Source organism: Nomascus leucogenys, chromosome 22a, assembly GCF_006542625.1.
Source record: "Nomascus leucogenys isolate Asia chromosome 22a, Asia_NLE_v1, whole genome shotgun sequence".
NCBI classification, from domain to species: domain Eukaryota; kingdom Metazoa; phylum Chordata; class Mammalia; order Primates; family Hylobatidae; genus Nomascus; species Nomascus leucogenys.
This window is the reverse complement of record NC_044402.1, coordinates 16,086,241-16,102,719: the sequence shown is the minus strand read 5'-3', so window position 1 is coordinate 16,102,719 and position 16,479 is coordinate 16,086,241. Positions and strand designations below refer to the sequence as shown.

At 42.3% G+C, this 16,479-nt stretch overlaps 1 pseudogene; it reads right to left on the bottom strand.

Annotated features, from left to right (window-relative positions):
* Positions 1-8,291: 8,291 nt before the first annotated feature.
* LOC100592061 lies at positions 8,292-8,777 on the bottom strand (annotated as a pseudogene).
* Positions 8,778-16,479: the final 7,702 nt, after the last annotated feature.

The following is a 16,479-nucleotide window of genomic DNA, read 5'->3' as shown; positions in this document are numbered from 1 at the left end:
GGATGGGGACACGACTAAACCATATCAGGTAGGGAAGGGCCAGTAGCTGTCATCAAGAGCTATGCCATCTCATGGGGGAGACGACGTGATGGAGCCATGGACAGGCTGCCGAAGCTCAGAGGAATCAGGGTGGGGGGCAATTTTCAGAGGAAGTTGCATTGAGCTGGTTCTTAAAGATGAGTAGGTGCTTGGGATGTCAAGAGCAAGAGGGAATTCTAGGCACAGGCAAGGAGACACATTTCCTCTCATCCCTTTCAGCTTCTTATCTCCCCCCATCCATAAATTCGATTTATCTTTTTAAAAGTCAATCACCCAAAGTGGATAAAGATGGAGGGGGAAAACACTAGAAAGCAGCAAAAGAAAAATATTTTTGAACATGCTTTTGTCAAATGCTGAGAGTATATAACTCTCTGTGCACCTATAAAGACTGTACGTGGGTGGAAGGTTGGGCCTTGTCTTTCTGTAACATGAGAAATTCCTGGGCCTGCCGCCGTGAGTTTTCATTTCTCAATCCAGAAATTTTTGTATGTGTGCCCAATCGATGACCTGCCTCGGCAGTCATAACTTCTTTGTCCTACATCTTCCGTGAATGCTTTGATTTACCATTCAAGGTATTGTTCATGTGACGGCGAAGACCTATTGGAAAGCCTAAGGGAGATGGGCAGGCCGCAGGTAAGAAAATGGTGCTGCCAGCTAGGCGCGGTGGCTCACGCCTGTAATCCCAGCACTTTGGGAGGCCGAGGCTGGTTAATCACAAGGTCAGGAGTTCAAGACCAGCCTGGCTAAGATGGTGAAACGCTGTCTCTACTAAAAATACAAAAATTAGCCAGGAGTGGTGGTGGGCGCTTGTAATCCCAGCTACTCGGGAGGCTGAGGCAGAGAATTGCTTAAACCCACGAGGTGGAGGTTGAAGTGAGCCGAGATCGCGCCACTGCACTCCAGCCTGGTGACAGAGCAAGACTCCGTCTCAAAAAAAAAGAAAATGGTGCTGCTTTTCTCAGCACAATTCAACAACATACATACACTCTAAAGCCATTAGAAAGATCAACTGGGTTTGAGGGAAGGTGTGGAGGGGTGTGGAGGGAAGGTAGATGTTATTTTTGTAAAACGGGCAAGGCATTTACTGTTACTGAGTTCCAGAATTGATCCTGATGAGAACCCTGTGTCTAAGCCTCTTAGAACTGATGATAAACCACACAGCACTTTAGGGAGTGACCAGCCATCAATTTGCATATGTGAGGCAACTTTGCTATCTAAAAATTTTTTTTGAAATACACTACTTCTGAGCTGTTTTCTTTAAAGAAACACTAACTGATATACATGGATAATTATTTTTAAATGCTTTTAAAAAAAAAACAGTTGTGATGCTTTTCACCATCAGCCTATACTAAAAGATTCATAGCCCACATTGATTTTTCTTCCCCCAAAGACATCTCAATTTTCAATAAGCCTTGAGGCCTCCCTCTTTCCATACAATCTACTCCTTGCTTCCTCTGCTATGTCTGCCCTCTGGCCACCTTCCCAGACAGTCCATTTTCCAAACATGTATATTATTTTAAGGACGATAACTGGTTTGAGATACTTTATTGCTCAGTTCCTCTGTGAGGTTGTATTGCAGACATTTGGGGATAAACAGGCAACATTAGCCATCTTTGTATATGAATAGACCCGAACCCGCCCACGATAACTAACTAACGTGGCCCAATGTTCTGCTAGAATTAGAGAGAAAAGCAGGGGAATTGGGGTGTCTTCTTAGAATGTCCCCATTGACAGCACAAAGAGGTAAAGTTTGTCTTCAACACCTTCTCCCCTCCCTACTTGGTGTCATTTTGTCTCTCTAGATTAGGCATTTCTTTTTTTTCTTCCTTTTTTTTCTTTTTCTTTTCTTTTCTTTTTTTTTTTTTTTTTTTTTTTGAGATGGAGTCTTGCTCTGTCGCCCAGGCTGGAGTGCAGTGGCGCGATCTCGGCTCACTGCAAGCTCCGCCTCCCGGGTTCATGCCATTCTCCTGCCTCAGCCTCCCGATTAACTGGGACTACAGGCGCCCACCACCATGCCTAGCTAATTTTTTATATTTTTAGTAGAGACGGGGTTTCACCATGTTAGCCAGGATGGTCTTGATCTCCTGACCTCGTGATCTGCCCGCCTCAGCCTCCCAAAGTGCTGGGATTACAGGTGTGAGCCACCACGCCCAACCTCTTTTTTTCTTTTATTTTTTTAAGATGGAGTCTGGCACTATTACCCAGGCTGGAGTGCAGTCGCACGATCTCAGCTCACTGCAACCTCCGCCTCCCAGGTTCCAGAGGCTCTCCTGCCTCAGCTTCCTGAGTAGCTGGGATCACAGGCACCTGCCACCATGCCTGGCTAATTTTTTGCATTTTTAGTAGAGACAAGGTTTCACCATGTCAACCACGCTGGTCTCAAACTCCTGAACTCAAGTGATCTACCCCCCTCGGCCTCCCAAAGTGCTGAGATTACAGGCATGAGCCACTGCACCCGGCCTGGGTTAGGCATTCTTGTTCCCCAATCCTAAACATCTAAACCATTTCAGAGAATTGATCTTGTTTCCTAACGTATCCGGTTGGAAAGCAATTCCTGCTAAGGTGTTAATAAAACAAACAAATAAACCACAGTAAGTATAAAAATCAAAACTACCACCACAAAAAGTCTCCTAAAGGTATCTGCAATGTGATTCATTCATTCCCTCCACAGATGGCTGCTGAGTGCCTAAGGCGTGCCAGACATGGTGCTAATTAATGAAGATGAAACAATGAATGTTCAGAACTCAGTATGTTAATGCTACAATAGATTGCATGAGATGCTAGGCAAGCTAAAAAAAATTAATCAACCATTTTGTGCCAAGCTTTGTGTGCACTGTCTCATTTCCTTCTCCCAACAATCCTAAGAGGCAGATAGTATCATTACTCTCATTATACAGAGGAGGCAATGAAGGTTAGGGAGGATACATAAGTTGCCCAAGGTTACATGGTTAGTACATGCTAGAACATGGACTTGAATCCTTACCTGGCTGACTCCAAATCCACATATCAAGCTTTAGCCAGGCTGTTTCCCTGCGTCCAGCAGAAGACACACTCAAAGTCAGTTCAGTGAAGAAAGGGAGGCACATTCCAGGTGGAAGGAACAGCATGTTGGAGGGTTTAGAGGCAAGAATCATGGCGTGTTCAAAGAACCCCATCTAGATCATATGGTTGAGAGCGATCTAATGAAAGGAGTGACAGATCAAGGGCAAGCCTCGAAAATCCTAACATTTTAGGATATAAGGGCAAAGAGGAGGAAGCAGGAAGGACAGACTTAGCAGAATGAGGAAGGAAAACCTTCAAGCCGCCAGGGAGTGAAGGGTGGGATGTCAGGCACATGAATCCCCAGGTCCGGAAGAGACGTTTTAGAGCATCTTTTAGTGACTTACATAAAGATACACTGCATAGGTCACCATCTGTTTCTCCCACATGGCCCAGTGAAAGGATTGACCATGGGTGAACTGGCTGATGGATGGAATCACAAAATTGTAGAGATGGGCCGTGGGATCATTTCATTTAACCATCTAATTTTCCGCAAGAGGAAATGGAGATCCAGAACTCTACGGTGGTTTTCCTAACATTGCATAGCTGATTAAGAGTTGTGATTAGAATTCAGATAAACTGACTCTAGCTCAAAAGGAAACATTTCTGACATACATTCTATGCAAAGGACATGAACAGACAATCCACAAAGGAAATGCAAAAGGCCAATAAAACACAAAAAAAAATTGTTTAACTTCACTCATAATCAAAGAATCCACAATAGTATTGGGAAACAAACACACTTGTGTATTGCTGGGGGAAATCTAAATCGTAATAATCTTTTGTGGAAGATATTTTGGCAATATGGAAGTGGCAATATAGTATAGTGATTAACAATATCAGCCTTGAAGTGAGTCAGGTTCAAAGCTAGGTCTGCCAATCACTCTCACTTTTTTTTTTTTTTTTTTTTGAGACAGAGTCTCGCTCTATCACCCAGGCTGGAGTGCAGTGGTGCCGTCTTGGCTCACTGCAACCTCCACCTCCCGGGTTCACGCCATTCTCCCGCCTCAGCCTCCCGAGTAGCTGGGACTACAGGCACCCCCACCACATCCGGCTAATTTTTTTGTATTTTTAGTAGAGACGGGGTTTCACCGTGTTAACCAGGATGGTCTCGATCTCCTGACCTCGTGATCCGCCCGTCTCGGCCCCCCAAAGTGCTGGGATTACAGGAGTGAGCCACTGCGCCCAGCCCACTCTCACTTATTAACCATTTTCTGGGCACAAGTCTCAGTTTCCACTGGAAAGTGCATATATTAATAATATTTACCTCATAAATTTGTTGTGAAGGTTAAGTAAGATTTTATTTATTTATTTATTTATTTATTTATTTATTTATTTATTTATTTATTTTTTGAGACCGAGTTTCGCTCTTGTTGCCCAGGCTGGAGTGCAATGGCTTGATCTCGGCTCACTGCAACCTCCACTTCCCAGGTTCAAGCGATTCTCCTGTCTCAGTCTCCCAAGTAGCTGAGATTACAGGCATGGACCACCATGCCCAGCTAATTTTGTATTTTTAGTAGAGACGGGGTTTCTCCATGTTGGTCAGGCTGGTCTCTAACTCCTGACCTCAGCTGATCCGCCCACCTCAGCCTCCCAAAGTGCTGGGATTACAGGCGTGAGCCACCACGCCCGCCTAAATGAGATTATTTTTATAAAGCATTTAGCACAGTGCCTAAAATATAAAGAGTCCAATAAATGGTATCCTCCTGATCATTATATATAAAAAGTTGTACAAATACATTCATGGGCCTGGCAATTTCATATCTTGGAATTTATCTTACAGAAATGATCAGAACCGAGCACAAAGATTTATGTACATGAACATTCATCACAACATTATTTATAATAGTGAAAAATTGTAACCACAAATGCCCAACAATAGAGTGGGTAAATAAATGACGGTTCATCTGGTTGATGGAATACCATGTAGCCATTAAATATCATGCTGTAAAAGAACACTTAATCATCTGAGAAAACATCCATATCAAGTGACAAAAGCAGGTTATACAGCAATACATAAGCATACTGCCAATTTTATAATAAAACATATATACATGCATGTATTCGACACACATAGAAGAGTGAAAGGCAACTTGGTGGGAAGGAAAGAACTCTGACATAAATCCATGCTGGTCATACAAATACATGTCTATAGGAGACCCCTGTTCCCTGAATTGAGGAAAATCCAGTTCAGTGGATTGTGTTGTAAATTCTGTAAAAAGATTGATTAAAAAAAGAATAAAAATCAGTTCCTTTTTCTGAAATTATCAAAACTATATAAATATTTGAGTTTAACGAGCCATTCTCCACCTTTCGGGTTTGAAAAGACCTGAAAGGAAATTACATTTTACAGTTGAAAACGTATCTCAGCATATTGGGACTTCTATATTTAACTTCTATTAACGCTTTTCAATGCCAGCATGAAAACATGTACCTTAGACAATTGTCCTCAGTGGTATTTCTTATGGGAAGCTGATTAGACTAAATAAAATAATGTAGCAAACTAAATAGGCAAACCTCTGTGGATAAACACTAAAAAGAATGTTAGAGTTGATTTCTTTACTATTTTCTTCCATCAATATGTCTTAGGAAACCTACAGAGGAATTATAGTACAAATGAGAAGAATAAAGAACACAAAGGAATAAGTGATCATTTTTCCACCCATATGATTCCAAATAGTTCACTCTAATAGGCTTTGAAAAGAGTAGTTTGCATTCTCAGCTATAAATCACTTATCTACTCTTTCTAGCTATCCATTATTTGTGTAAGGTTTGGAACATACACGTCAAACAGGTCTTACAAATATAAAGAATCCAACATTATTGTGTTTTGGGGTTTTTATTGATTGATTGATTGATTTTGAAGACAGGGTCTTGCTCTGTCACCCTGGCTGGAGTGCAGTGGCACAATCATGGTTCACTGCAGCCTCCACCTCCCTAGCTCAAGCAATCCTCCTGTCTCAGCCTCCTGAGTAGCTGGGACTACAGGTGCACGCCACCATGCCTGGCTAATTTTGTTTATTTTTTGTGCTTTAATTTATAATATAATTAAATTATAAATGTGTTCCTAATAACATGCTGTTGGACAAGTCACTTAACTTATCAAATCCTCAGTGTCTTCATTTATAAACATATCGTATTGAATGTAATGATTTTTAAGATTCCTTCTAACTCTAAAACTATACAGCAAATTATGGCACAAAATTAAATTAAATTTTAAAAACTGTGCTTCTCCTGGGAAAGAGGTTGGCCTTATTAAGAATTCATATTGAAACTGTAGAAATTACAAAATGTCTATGTTAGTATTTTCAATGTTACAGAAACACATTTCTGAGTATTATAGTAATTTTAAATCTGATTACCAGAACACCATAGATTAGTTACAATCAAGATTTAAATTATTCAAATGATAAGTATGCTAAGAAATTATTTAAATTTTTTTTTTTTTTTGAGACAAGGCCTTGCTCTGTCACCCAGGCTGGAGTGCAGTGGTGGGTGCTGTCATGGCTCACTGCAGCCTTGACCTCCCGGGCTCAAGCAATCCTCCCACCTCAGCCTCCCAAGTAGCTGGGACTATAGGTTCGCACCATCATACCCAGCTAAGTTTTTAATTTTTTGTACAGACAGTATCTTCTTACTGTATGGCCCGGACTGGTCTCGAACTCCTGTGCTCAAGCGATCCTCCAGTCTTGGCCTCCCAAAGTGCTGGACTCACAGGCATGAGCCACCATGGCTGGCCTTCAAAATTCTTGTTTCATTTTGTGGACCAACAATTTGCGTAAATGCCTTTATACTTTGGTTTATAACACTCTAGTTTTGAAAGATACTTTATAGTTTCAATGTACATTTTTATGTAATGTCTCATAAGAATATCATAACAAATCTATGAATGTAGGGTTTTTTTTATTTACAAAGATCAACTATTTCTGTAATAATAAACTATTTTCCCCAAGTAGTGTAGTTACTTGAGTAGGAGAGCCAGGACTGAAAACTAGATCTCAAACTCCAAAACCCCTCCTGTTTCTGCTACATCACATTGCCTCCAAGGCCATAAGCCTCATTTAAAAGCAAGTTTTTAGATATCTTTGCAGGTGGCTTCTGTGCACAGCTAAAATTATTCAGTGGTTACATTTTTTTGTTTTGTTTTGGTTTGGTTTTGAGACAGGGTCTTGCTCTGTCACCCAGGTTGGAGTGCAGTGGTGGAATCACAGCTCACTGCTACCTCCACCTCCTGGGCTCAAGCAATCCTCCCACCTCAGCCTCCTGAGTAGCTGGGACTATAGGCCTGCATGCACATCCCCAGGCTTAGCTAGTTTTTGTATTTTTTGTAGAGATAGGTTTCACCATGTTGCCTAGGCTGGTCTCAAACTCCTGAGCTCCAGTGATCCACCCACTTCGCCCTCCAAAAGTGCTAGATTTACAGGCGTGAGCCACCATACCTGGCCAACAATCATTTTTAAGGAGGCTTTTATAAGTTCCGTTGAAACTCCTTTAAACATTTTTAACTACATTTATATATTTGATGTATTAGATTTCCTTTTGACATAACTCAGGTGTCTATCTTAACAACAATTTCAAAAATTTCCCAGGTATTTGTATTATTCTCATAAATCTAATAAAACATGTTGAATCATATATATATATATATATATATATGAATAATTTGTTACTATTGTCCGGGCGCGGTGGCCCATGACTGTAATCCCAGCACTTTGGGAGGCAGAGGCGGGCTGTTCCACTGAGGTCAGACGTTCGGGACCACCCTGGCCAACATGGCAAAATCCCATCTCTACTAAAAATACAAAAAATTAGCTGGGCATAGTGGCAGGCACCTGGAATCCCAGCTACTTGGGAGGCTGAGACAGGGAAAATTGCTTGAACCTAGGAGACGGAGGTTGCAGTGAGCCGAGATTGTGCCACTGCACTCCAGCCTGGGCAACAGACTGAGACTGTCTCAAAAAATAAAAATAATAAAAAATAAAATAAAATTTGTTACTATAAATGTATAACTACGTTGTCTTAAGTGTTCCAATACTTTGTATGAATGTGGAAAGATTTCTATATAGAAATCACCAGCCTAAATCAATTATGATTTTTATTTAGAATAACAAGACTGACTTGTTTAATCTAGATGTGAAATTCTCTCTTGTTTTTTTTTTTTTTTTTTTTTTACAGCCCAGAGGTCCTTTATTTTTTTTTTCTTTTAACACCTATTATGCCATGAATTCATAGGGAATAGGTTCCAGCAGCTCAGGCTCCTTCCCATTGGTTCTCACAAAGTGTGCTTCTCTGGGTGGAGCAGGCTGGCGCTTTAGTTGAACCCAGGTACCTTTCTCTTTGGCTTCTTTCTTTTTCTGATCATTTTCCTTCACGCGTTTCAGGAAGCTGTCTCGGCTCTTAGAGTGCTCAATGTGCTCAATACGCACATTAATTCTCTTGGCAAGAATCTTGCCCTTAACTTGTTTGTTTACAACAATGCCAACAGCGTGCTGGGTAACATTGCAGACTCTTCTGGTTTTGCCATGGTAACACTTGTGGGCCATTCCTTTTTGAACAGTACCCATTCCCTTGATGTCTACAATATCACCTTTCTTATAGATTCGCATATACGTGGCCAAAGGAACAACTCCATGTTTTCTAAAAGGCCTAGAGAACATATATTGGGTTCCTCTCCTCTTTCCCTTTGTGTTTGTCATTTTGGTGAATTACTGGAAGATGGCGGTTCCGGCCCGTGAAATTCTCTTAAACAAAAGTCACAAATATAAACAGATTCCTTCTTGACATAAAATATAAATAATATAGGTTTGTCTTCTTAAATGTTTATGTGCTCAAGTTTAAATCACTTCAAACTTTGGGTTTGGGTTGATGTCGAGGTTTGTGGCTTCAAGGGAGGCGTGTTTCCATCACGGAGCACATGGGTGCAACAGGCTGGGGGCTGAGCCTGCCATCTGATCACTGGGCTTCTCATGGTTACTCCTGAATATCAGGGAGAATTAAAGTTGCTGCTTTGCAGCAAAAGCGAGTAGATTCTCTGGAGTGCCTCTTGGTACTGCCACATCCAGTGGCCAAAGTTAGAAAAGACTATCATCCCTAGAAAATAGACACCTCAGGAATGAAGGTTGAGGCCATGTCCCCAGACAACGAAGTCTGGCCCACTGAGCAACTGGCTGGGAGCAAAGACTACATGGAACGGGTAGTAGAGGAAGGAGGTTATGAAAACCAACTTTGAGTTGAGACCAACAGCAAAAATGAGGACTGAGGTAGCTACTTATATACCTCTATTTATATAGGTATATGAGTATCTATCTACCTATCAATCAAGTATCTCTATACATAGGAGTAGCTCTGTGTGTGTGTGTGTGTATCTTTGTTGTGTGTATATATATATACATATATATATATAGCTATATATAGATATAGCTATATATATATATATATATTTTTTTTTTTTTTTGAGACAGAGTCTTGCTCTGCCACCCAGGCTGGAGTGGAGTGGAGTGGTCACCGCTCACTGCAGCCTCAACTTCCCCAGGCTTAGGTGATCCTCCTATCTTAGCCTCCTGAGTACCTGGGAAAACAGGCACATGCCACCATGCCTGGCAAATTTTTTCGTATTTTTTGTAGAGACAGGGTTTCGCTATATTGCCCAGGCTGGTCTCAAACTACTGGGCTCAACAGATCTGTCTGCCTCAGCCTCTCAAAGTGCTGGGATTACAGGCCTGAGCCACTGTGCCTGGCTGCACTTTTTTTTTTTTTAAACATATATTAACTACTTTCCTTTTTATTCCTTTTCACTGGCCCCCTAATATTTTATACAGTGGTTTTTGGTCATGATTTACTTGAATTTAGCCCATAGGTTGTGGGACATCAAGACTGGGTTGTGACTGGGCTAAAGAAAACAAATAAACATTACCTAGAGATAGATACGGTGTTGGTCTCCCTGTGGGGAGAAGCCAAGTGCATTGGAATGTTACTGAGGATCTGTTGTTATTGCTGTTACTTGGAAGCTTAAATTTAGGAAAAAGAGTGTATAAGAACACTTAGCCAAATATGTGGTCTGCAGTGGACAAGGTGGATTAGTGCTCAACAGCCATTCTGATATATTTGGTGTGTCTTCCACTACTGCAGAGGTGGAACACCACACACTCCCTTTCACACTTCTTTGAAGCAAGGTTCTGAATATAATTTAGGTTCTCACGATGTGCCAGCTTGGTTCCAGCTTCACTTCTGCTGCTTTTGCTATTTCTACTGGCAAGCAAACATTGAGTGTTTCTTCAATAGAGTTAACAAATGGCCCAGTGTGCAGTCACTAGCCTTGTAGGTATCCAAAGAGATCACAGGGCATCCATTTCACTGGTATAGATTTCATGAGGGTGCCGTGACTCTGGTGCTGGCAGCTGTAGGATCATAGGGCCTCCCTAATGGTAGTGGTTTCCTAATGGTGGTGGATTTCTGATCATGACTGTGGCAGTGTGGCTCCCAAGCTAGCAACTGTAGTGGCAGCTTCACAAAGTGGCAGGCAGTTTCCTGTTACACAAAGGCCCTGATCTGGTTCCACGTGGTGGTTTGGACAGTCATATTCAAAGTTCAACCTACAAGGGTTCCCTCAATCCTAAAAACAAGCTAGAAAGCCATTTATCATCCTATAACAAATTTCCTTCTGCTTAAACTCCCTAGAGTAGTGATATGGTTTGGCTGTGTCCTCATCCAAATCTTATCTTGACTTGCAGCTCCCACAGTGGGATGGACCCAGTGGGAGGTAATTGAATCATGGGGGCGGGTCTTTCCCATGCTGTTCTCGTGATAGTGAATAAGTCTCACGAGATCTGATGGTTTCATAAGGGGGAGTTACCCTGCACACGCTCTCTTCTTTGCCTGCTGCCATCCATGTAGGACATGACTTGCTCCTTCTTGCCTTCCACCATGATTGTGAGGCCTCTCCAGCCATGTGGAACTGTGAGTCCATAAAACTTTTTCCTGTATAAATTACCCAGTCTTGGTATGTCTTTATTAGCAGCATGAAAATAAACTCATATGAGTAGATTCTGACCTCTGCCAGGAAACCTCAATTCATTAAAAAGATCTTCCCACCTAGGTATAAGTCTTTTGAATTCATCAGAATTCTCCCTTTTAAAATATTTTTCCTATATGGCAGGTTCACAGTCTTACATGTATTTAAACATCTTCTCTCTCATGGTTTTGACTATGTCATGACTAGTTTTATGAACATTATTCTACTGTCAGCTCTGACTATTTTTCATTCCACTTTATCATCTTAGGTGCCTAATGACCCATGCTGTGCATGAGCCTCCCAGGATACCCGTGGACACTTCCTTCTAGCTGCTGGCCTGTGCTCTGAACTGTTCCCTTCTCCTTGCATCCCTCTCCTCCTTGGTCAGAATCCTGTTTCTCTGTGGTCAGTTTAATCTAATAAACGAATTCAGGCTGAGGTAAGTGGGGGACCATGAATATAATGTTCTAATATTGATAATAATAATAATCACAGCCACTGTTGGTATTTTTTGTTGACTATGTGCCACATACTTTTCAAGAATTATCTCGTTTACCTCTTAAAAATACCCAGACTTAACGAGTTAAGTCCTATTATCCCCATTTTACAGATGAGGAGCCTGGGGCCTAGAGAGGTTAAAAAAATATGATCAAAGTCTCAAAGCTAGTGTTAGAAGCAGGACTCGAATCCTTGGTTGAGTCCAGAGTCTGTTCTCTTAACTACCACACACTATTTCCTCTTCAAATGCAAAGGAGTGCTTTGAGAATTTTAGGTGGCCTTGCAACTTGATGGGAAAAATTATTTTAGGATTTTAGGATGATGGAGTCTTCTACCAACACAAGCATTTGTATTTTATTGAGATCAGGAGAGCTAAATATAAGACAGTAGGAGCTAAACGAGAAGATTCCATATTTTGTGGGAACACAACCATTTCTGTGGTAACAAGATAAGCATTTGGGCTTATTTCATTGTACATAAGGAATGAAACTGGGAAACATACATATTTAAAGAAGGATAAAGGCATATAGGTAAATGAGCAAAAGTAGAGAGATCTGGGAAAATCGAGAAAGGTTAGTTTATTCTTATGATAAAAATATTTCATTAAAGAGTCCATATTATGATAAGCTTCTAAAAGATTAAAGTGGTATAGATAAAGCAGTAAATCGAGTTTAATGCAGGATTAGATAAGAGGCTGGTAGTCTGTAATAACGATAAGATGCTTAAAGCTTAAGGTCACTGATTATTTGAAAAAGAGGAAAAGGTGAGCATGCAAAATGGATCTCGTGTTTGATAAATATTAGGTTCCCGAGGTAACAATAACCATAAATGATAAGGCAGAAACTTTGCGATCTTGGCAACTAACTGGAATGCCTGTATGGAGATCATTTCCACATTAGGAAATTATGCGGAAAATCTAGTGAGGTTGTCAACATTCCAATATTATTAATAAAGTAGGGCATGCATAAATCCTGTGGGCTTCCCTGGTGTCTATTTAACTCTCCAAAGTGGTCAATGAAGTACAGGGAGTGAAGGTTGGGCTAACTCATGTGTGTAACTAAACCTCTGTCTAGAGAGACCAACCAGTTAAATAGCTGATCTGGGCAATTCTATTTGTAGACACTTATGGACCCTTACCAATATGCTGTGGCCAAGTTGTTCTGGGCTCAGTCTGATAATAACCTCTGTGGAAAGAACTTTAGGATAATGAATGATCAGAGGGGCTATGAAAGTTTCCAAATAAAAATTCATGTATGCAAATGCCCTTATTTTATTGTAAAATTCACTTTTATTGTTGTTGCTATTATAACATTGAAAAAATTTTTTTTGAGACAGGGTCTTGCTCTGTCGCCCAGGCTGAAGTCTAGTGGGACGATCACAGCTCACTACAGCCTCAACTTCCTGGGCTCAACTGATTCTCCCACCTCAGCCTCCCAAGTAGCTGGGACTACAGGCACATGTCACCACACCCGGCTAATTTTTGTGTTTTTGTAGAGACGGGGTTTCACCATGTTGTCTAGGCTGCTCTCAAACCCCTTGGCTCAAGCAATCTGCCTACGTCAGCCTCCCAAAACGCTGAGATTACAGGTATGAGCCATTGTGCCCATACATTTGGTACATTTTAACTACCAAATGTAAAGCAAATTAATTTAATGATTTGCCCTTTGCACAGAAAGTCATTAGGTATACATAGTTTCATCGTTTTTCCCTCCATAGTGCTAAACATAAAACTGTTCTGTTTAGACTTTTGGTTTAGCTTTATGAATTTATCTTCCACCCTCCACCATGCAAATTAAAGGTTCTGTTTTGATACTGGGAAAAAATGATCTAAGATTAAGAGGACATTGTGTATATGTCTGTGTGTGTGTGTATAAATTAATTTTATATGATCACTTGTCCAACCACAATCACGTTTTCAAACTAAAAAGTGTGTCGAAGTGGTTTTGGAAGAAATTAGTCTGGCAAGATGAAGAATAAAAAAGTTCCAAGTGAATGATCCTTTGGAGTGGAAAAAGGTTAGCTGTGAATATGCTTTTGAAATATACTACAGAGGATTCTCATCCTAAGATTACGGTCGTTCATGCCTCTAGGTTTAAGTGTTGCTCAATCAGCAAGGTGCTCAATTCACAGTGATTGCTGTGCATTTCCTTGTTGATCAAGAAAATGCATAATCTTAGCCCAGACACATTTACCAGCACATTTACCATAAAAATGAATATAAGAAATAGGATTTTGATTTAAATTTTCCAGTTGCAGCAGATCGAGAAAAACATATGCAGGAGAGGATTCCATTTGAAAAGCTCTGATTCAAATAAGTCCAAAGAGAATGCATCTCTATGTACCTAATGTTGTCTTCGAATTAGATAGTAAGCTTTTCTCGCTCAAAGCCCTTGTCAATTTGATTAAACTCACAAACATGTGACTGACTCCGCCTCTGTTAAAAACACTCAAGCCAGAGAACGACTGAGAAGCCTGTGGCTTTGTCTTTGTGAGTCTTTTGGCCAAGCGATCATTACACTAGCTAAAAGGGTGTACGGTTTAATTTAATACTCCACAGCTGAATTCTCCAATCGCAGCTCACTGCAAAAAGTGATTTAGAATAATGCAAATTTGAGTTCAGAATCTAGAACACCCTTCCAGGCACGGAGGTTTTCCGTTTAAATCGCCCTCGGGAAATACACTGATTTTCAACGTCGTTTTAAAAGGCAGCTTTTGGAAGCTGCTATCTTTTGCATATTCTCTTTCCGAGATTAAAGAACCTTCAGGTGACAACACCTAGGGTAAAAGGACGGGACAGCAGGCTGCAGACGTGCGTGCGCGTGTGTGCACGTGCGTGCAGTCTTGAGTAGGTGTGGGAAAAAGGTCCGAAGAGATTCCAAAATCAAAAAAACTTCGGCCTACCCCGGCCCGGAAGACCAACTCAGACCCCACCAGACAAACTGGAAAGTCTCCAAGCTCTCAGTCGCCCCAGTCGGCGGCGGAGTGAGTGGGGCCGACCGGCCTTGCGGCCCTGCCACGTTTCGGGGCGACTCAGTTTCTCCACTGATAACCCCGGGCGCGAGGTCTCGTCCATCTGGAGTGGGAGCTAGGCAGGGACGCCACCTGGCCGCCCACTCGGGGCCCGTGGCCCGCGTTTCCCGCAGGCGCCGGCGGCGTCGGGCGCGGCTGCCGCGCTGCCATGGCAACGGCGGTCTGCCCCCCGCTTCCCGGCGCCGGCGCGCCAGCGGGGCGGGGCGGGCGGGCGTTGCTAGGAAACCGGCGGCGGGCCGCCTCCGCGGCGCGGTCTCTTGGCTTCCACCCTTCACCTACTTCCCCTGCGGGGCCGGGGTGGGGGAGGGTCGGGGGAGGCCGTCGGGAAGCCACGTGGTGGCCCGGGGCCTCGGGGCACCTTCTCCGTCGCGCCGTCCCTTCCAGGTCGAGATGACGGCCTTTTCCCCCTTGGCGTACAAGTATTGAGTCCCGCGCCCTGGGAGGGAGACAGCGCTCAGCAAATTTAGATGAATGCAACATTTCGAAGTGGGCTCTGGACCTCTGGTCCCCCATCCCCTGCCGGCTCTATTAGGACAGTAAAGTCCCCAAACTCCACTGAGGGCTCTTCACCCACTCTTCTTCCCCCTCCAAAGGAACCATCTCTTGAACTTCACGAAATCCAGGAGCAATGCTAAGCGTTTTGCATACATCACCTCATTTTCAATCCTGTGAGGTGGGAGATGGGAACTTCATTTTAACAGGAATAAAATGTGGCCTACAGCTGGTTGGGGTGGAGCCAGGACTTGAAGTCCAGTTGTGCTTATTAACTTCAAGGTCTCTGCCTTTTTCTAATGCTCAAGTTCGTCCTCTCAGCTGCCTCTTGGCTAGCCCAGCATTCCCCTTTGCTTCCAAACACCCACACCAGCCAGTACACACTGTCTGGAACATGGTCTGACAAGGGGATTAAAAACTTGAAATCAAGGTTGTCCAAAAAAATCTGGGGCAAACGGTTTATGTTGATGTATCATTGATAATTTACAGATGTCCCACTCTGTAATGTACTACCAGAATAACCACTTATGATCATCAAATTCTTAGGAAATGAAAATCCAAACCAAAGATAATTGACTCATGGTAGGTACTCCATTCTGGGCTTTAACTTTTTTTTTTTTCTCGTAAACCATACCATAGCTGTTCACTAAGAGTGTTTTTGGTTTTTTTGGTTTTTTTTCCCCCTTTTTTTCTTTATTTCCTTGTCACTGACTTGAAGCTCAAGAGTGTATTTTCTACTAGGGAACTGTCTTGGGTTACCAAGGATTTGCGTGCAAGCAATTTATTAAGGAAGAGCTTCCAGGAGAAACTAGAAAGGGAAGCAGAATAGGAAAGAAGCAGCCAAGCAAGGGAGCAATTTAAGGTGAAGTTCCAGCCCCAGCGAGATCCCCAGCTAGTTCTGGAGCGTAAATTAGAATTTATCCCAACTTGAGGCAAGGGAGCTGGGGTTTTCATAACCCTGCACCAATTAGTCACTGGCTATAGTCTTTCCTGGAAAGGGTCGGGGGACAAAAATACCTAGCACTTCTGGTTCTGGGTGAGTCTGGGTGAGTCTAGGCACTTAATTTAGACATGTTAAGTGAGTCTAGGCACTTAATACCTCTTCTGCAGTGAAGTGGCTCCTGTAGATTAAGGGAAGGAAGTTCTCTGAAGGAAGTTAGGGGTATGAACCTTTAGGAGTAAACCACTTAAAAGCTGGGACTAGGGGCAATGAACTGGAAAGGGGGATATGAAGGGATCTGGGCAGAGCACCAGCAACACCCATGACAGTCCACCCCTTGCACCACTTAGATCCACATGTGCGTTAGTTTGTGCTCAGGTTGCTATAAAGAAATACCTGAGGCTGCAAAATTTATATAGAAAAGAGGTTT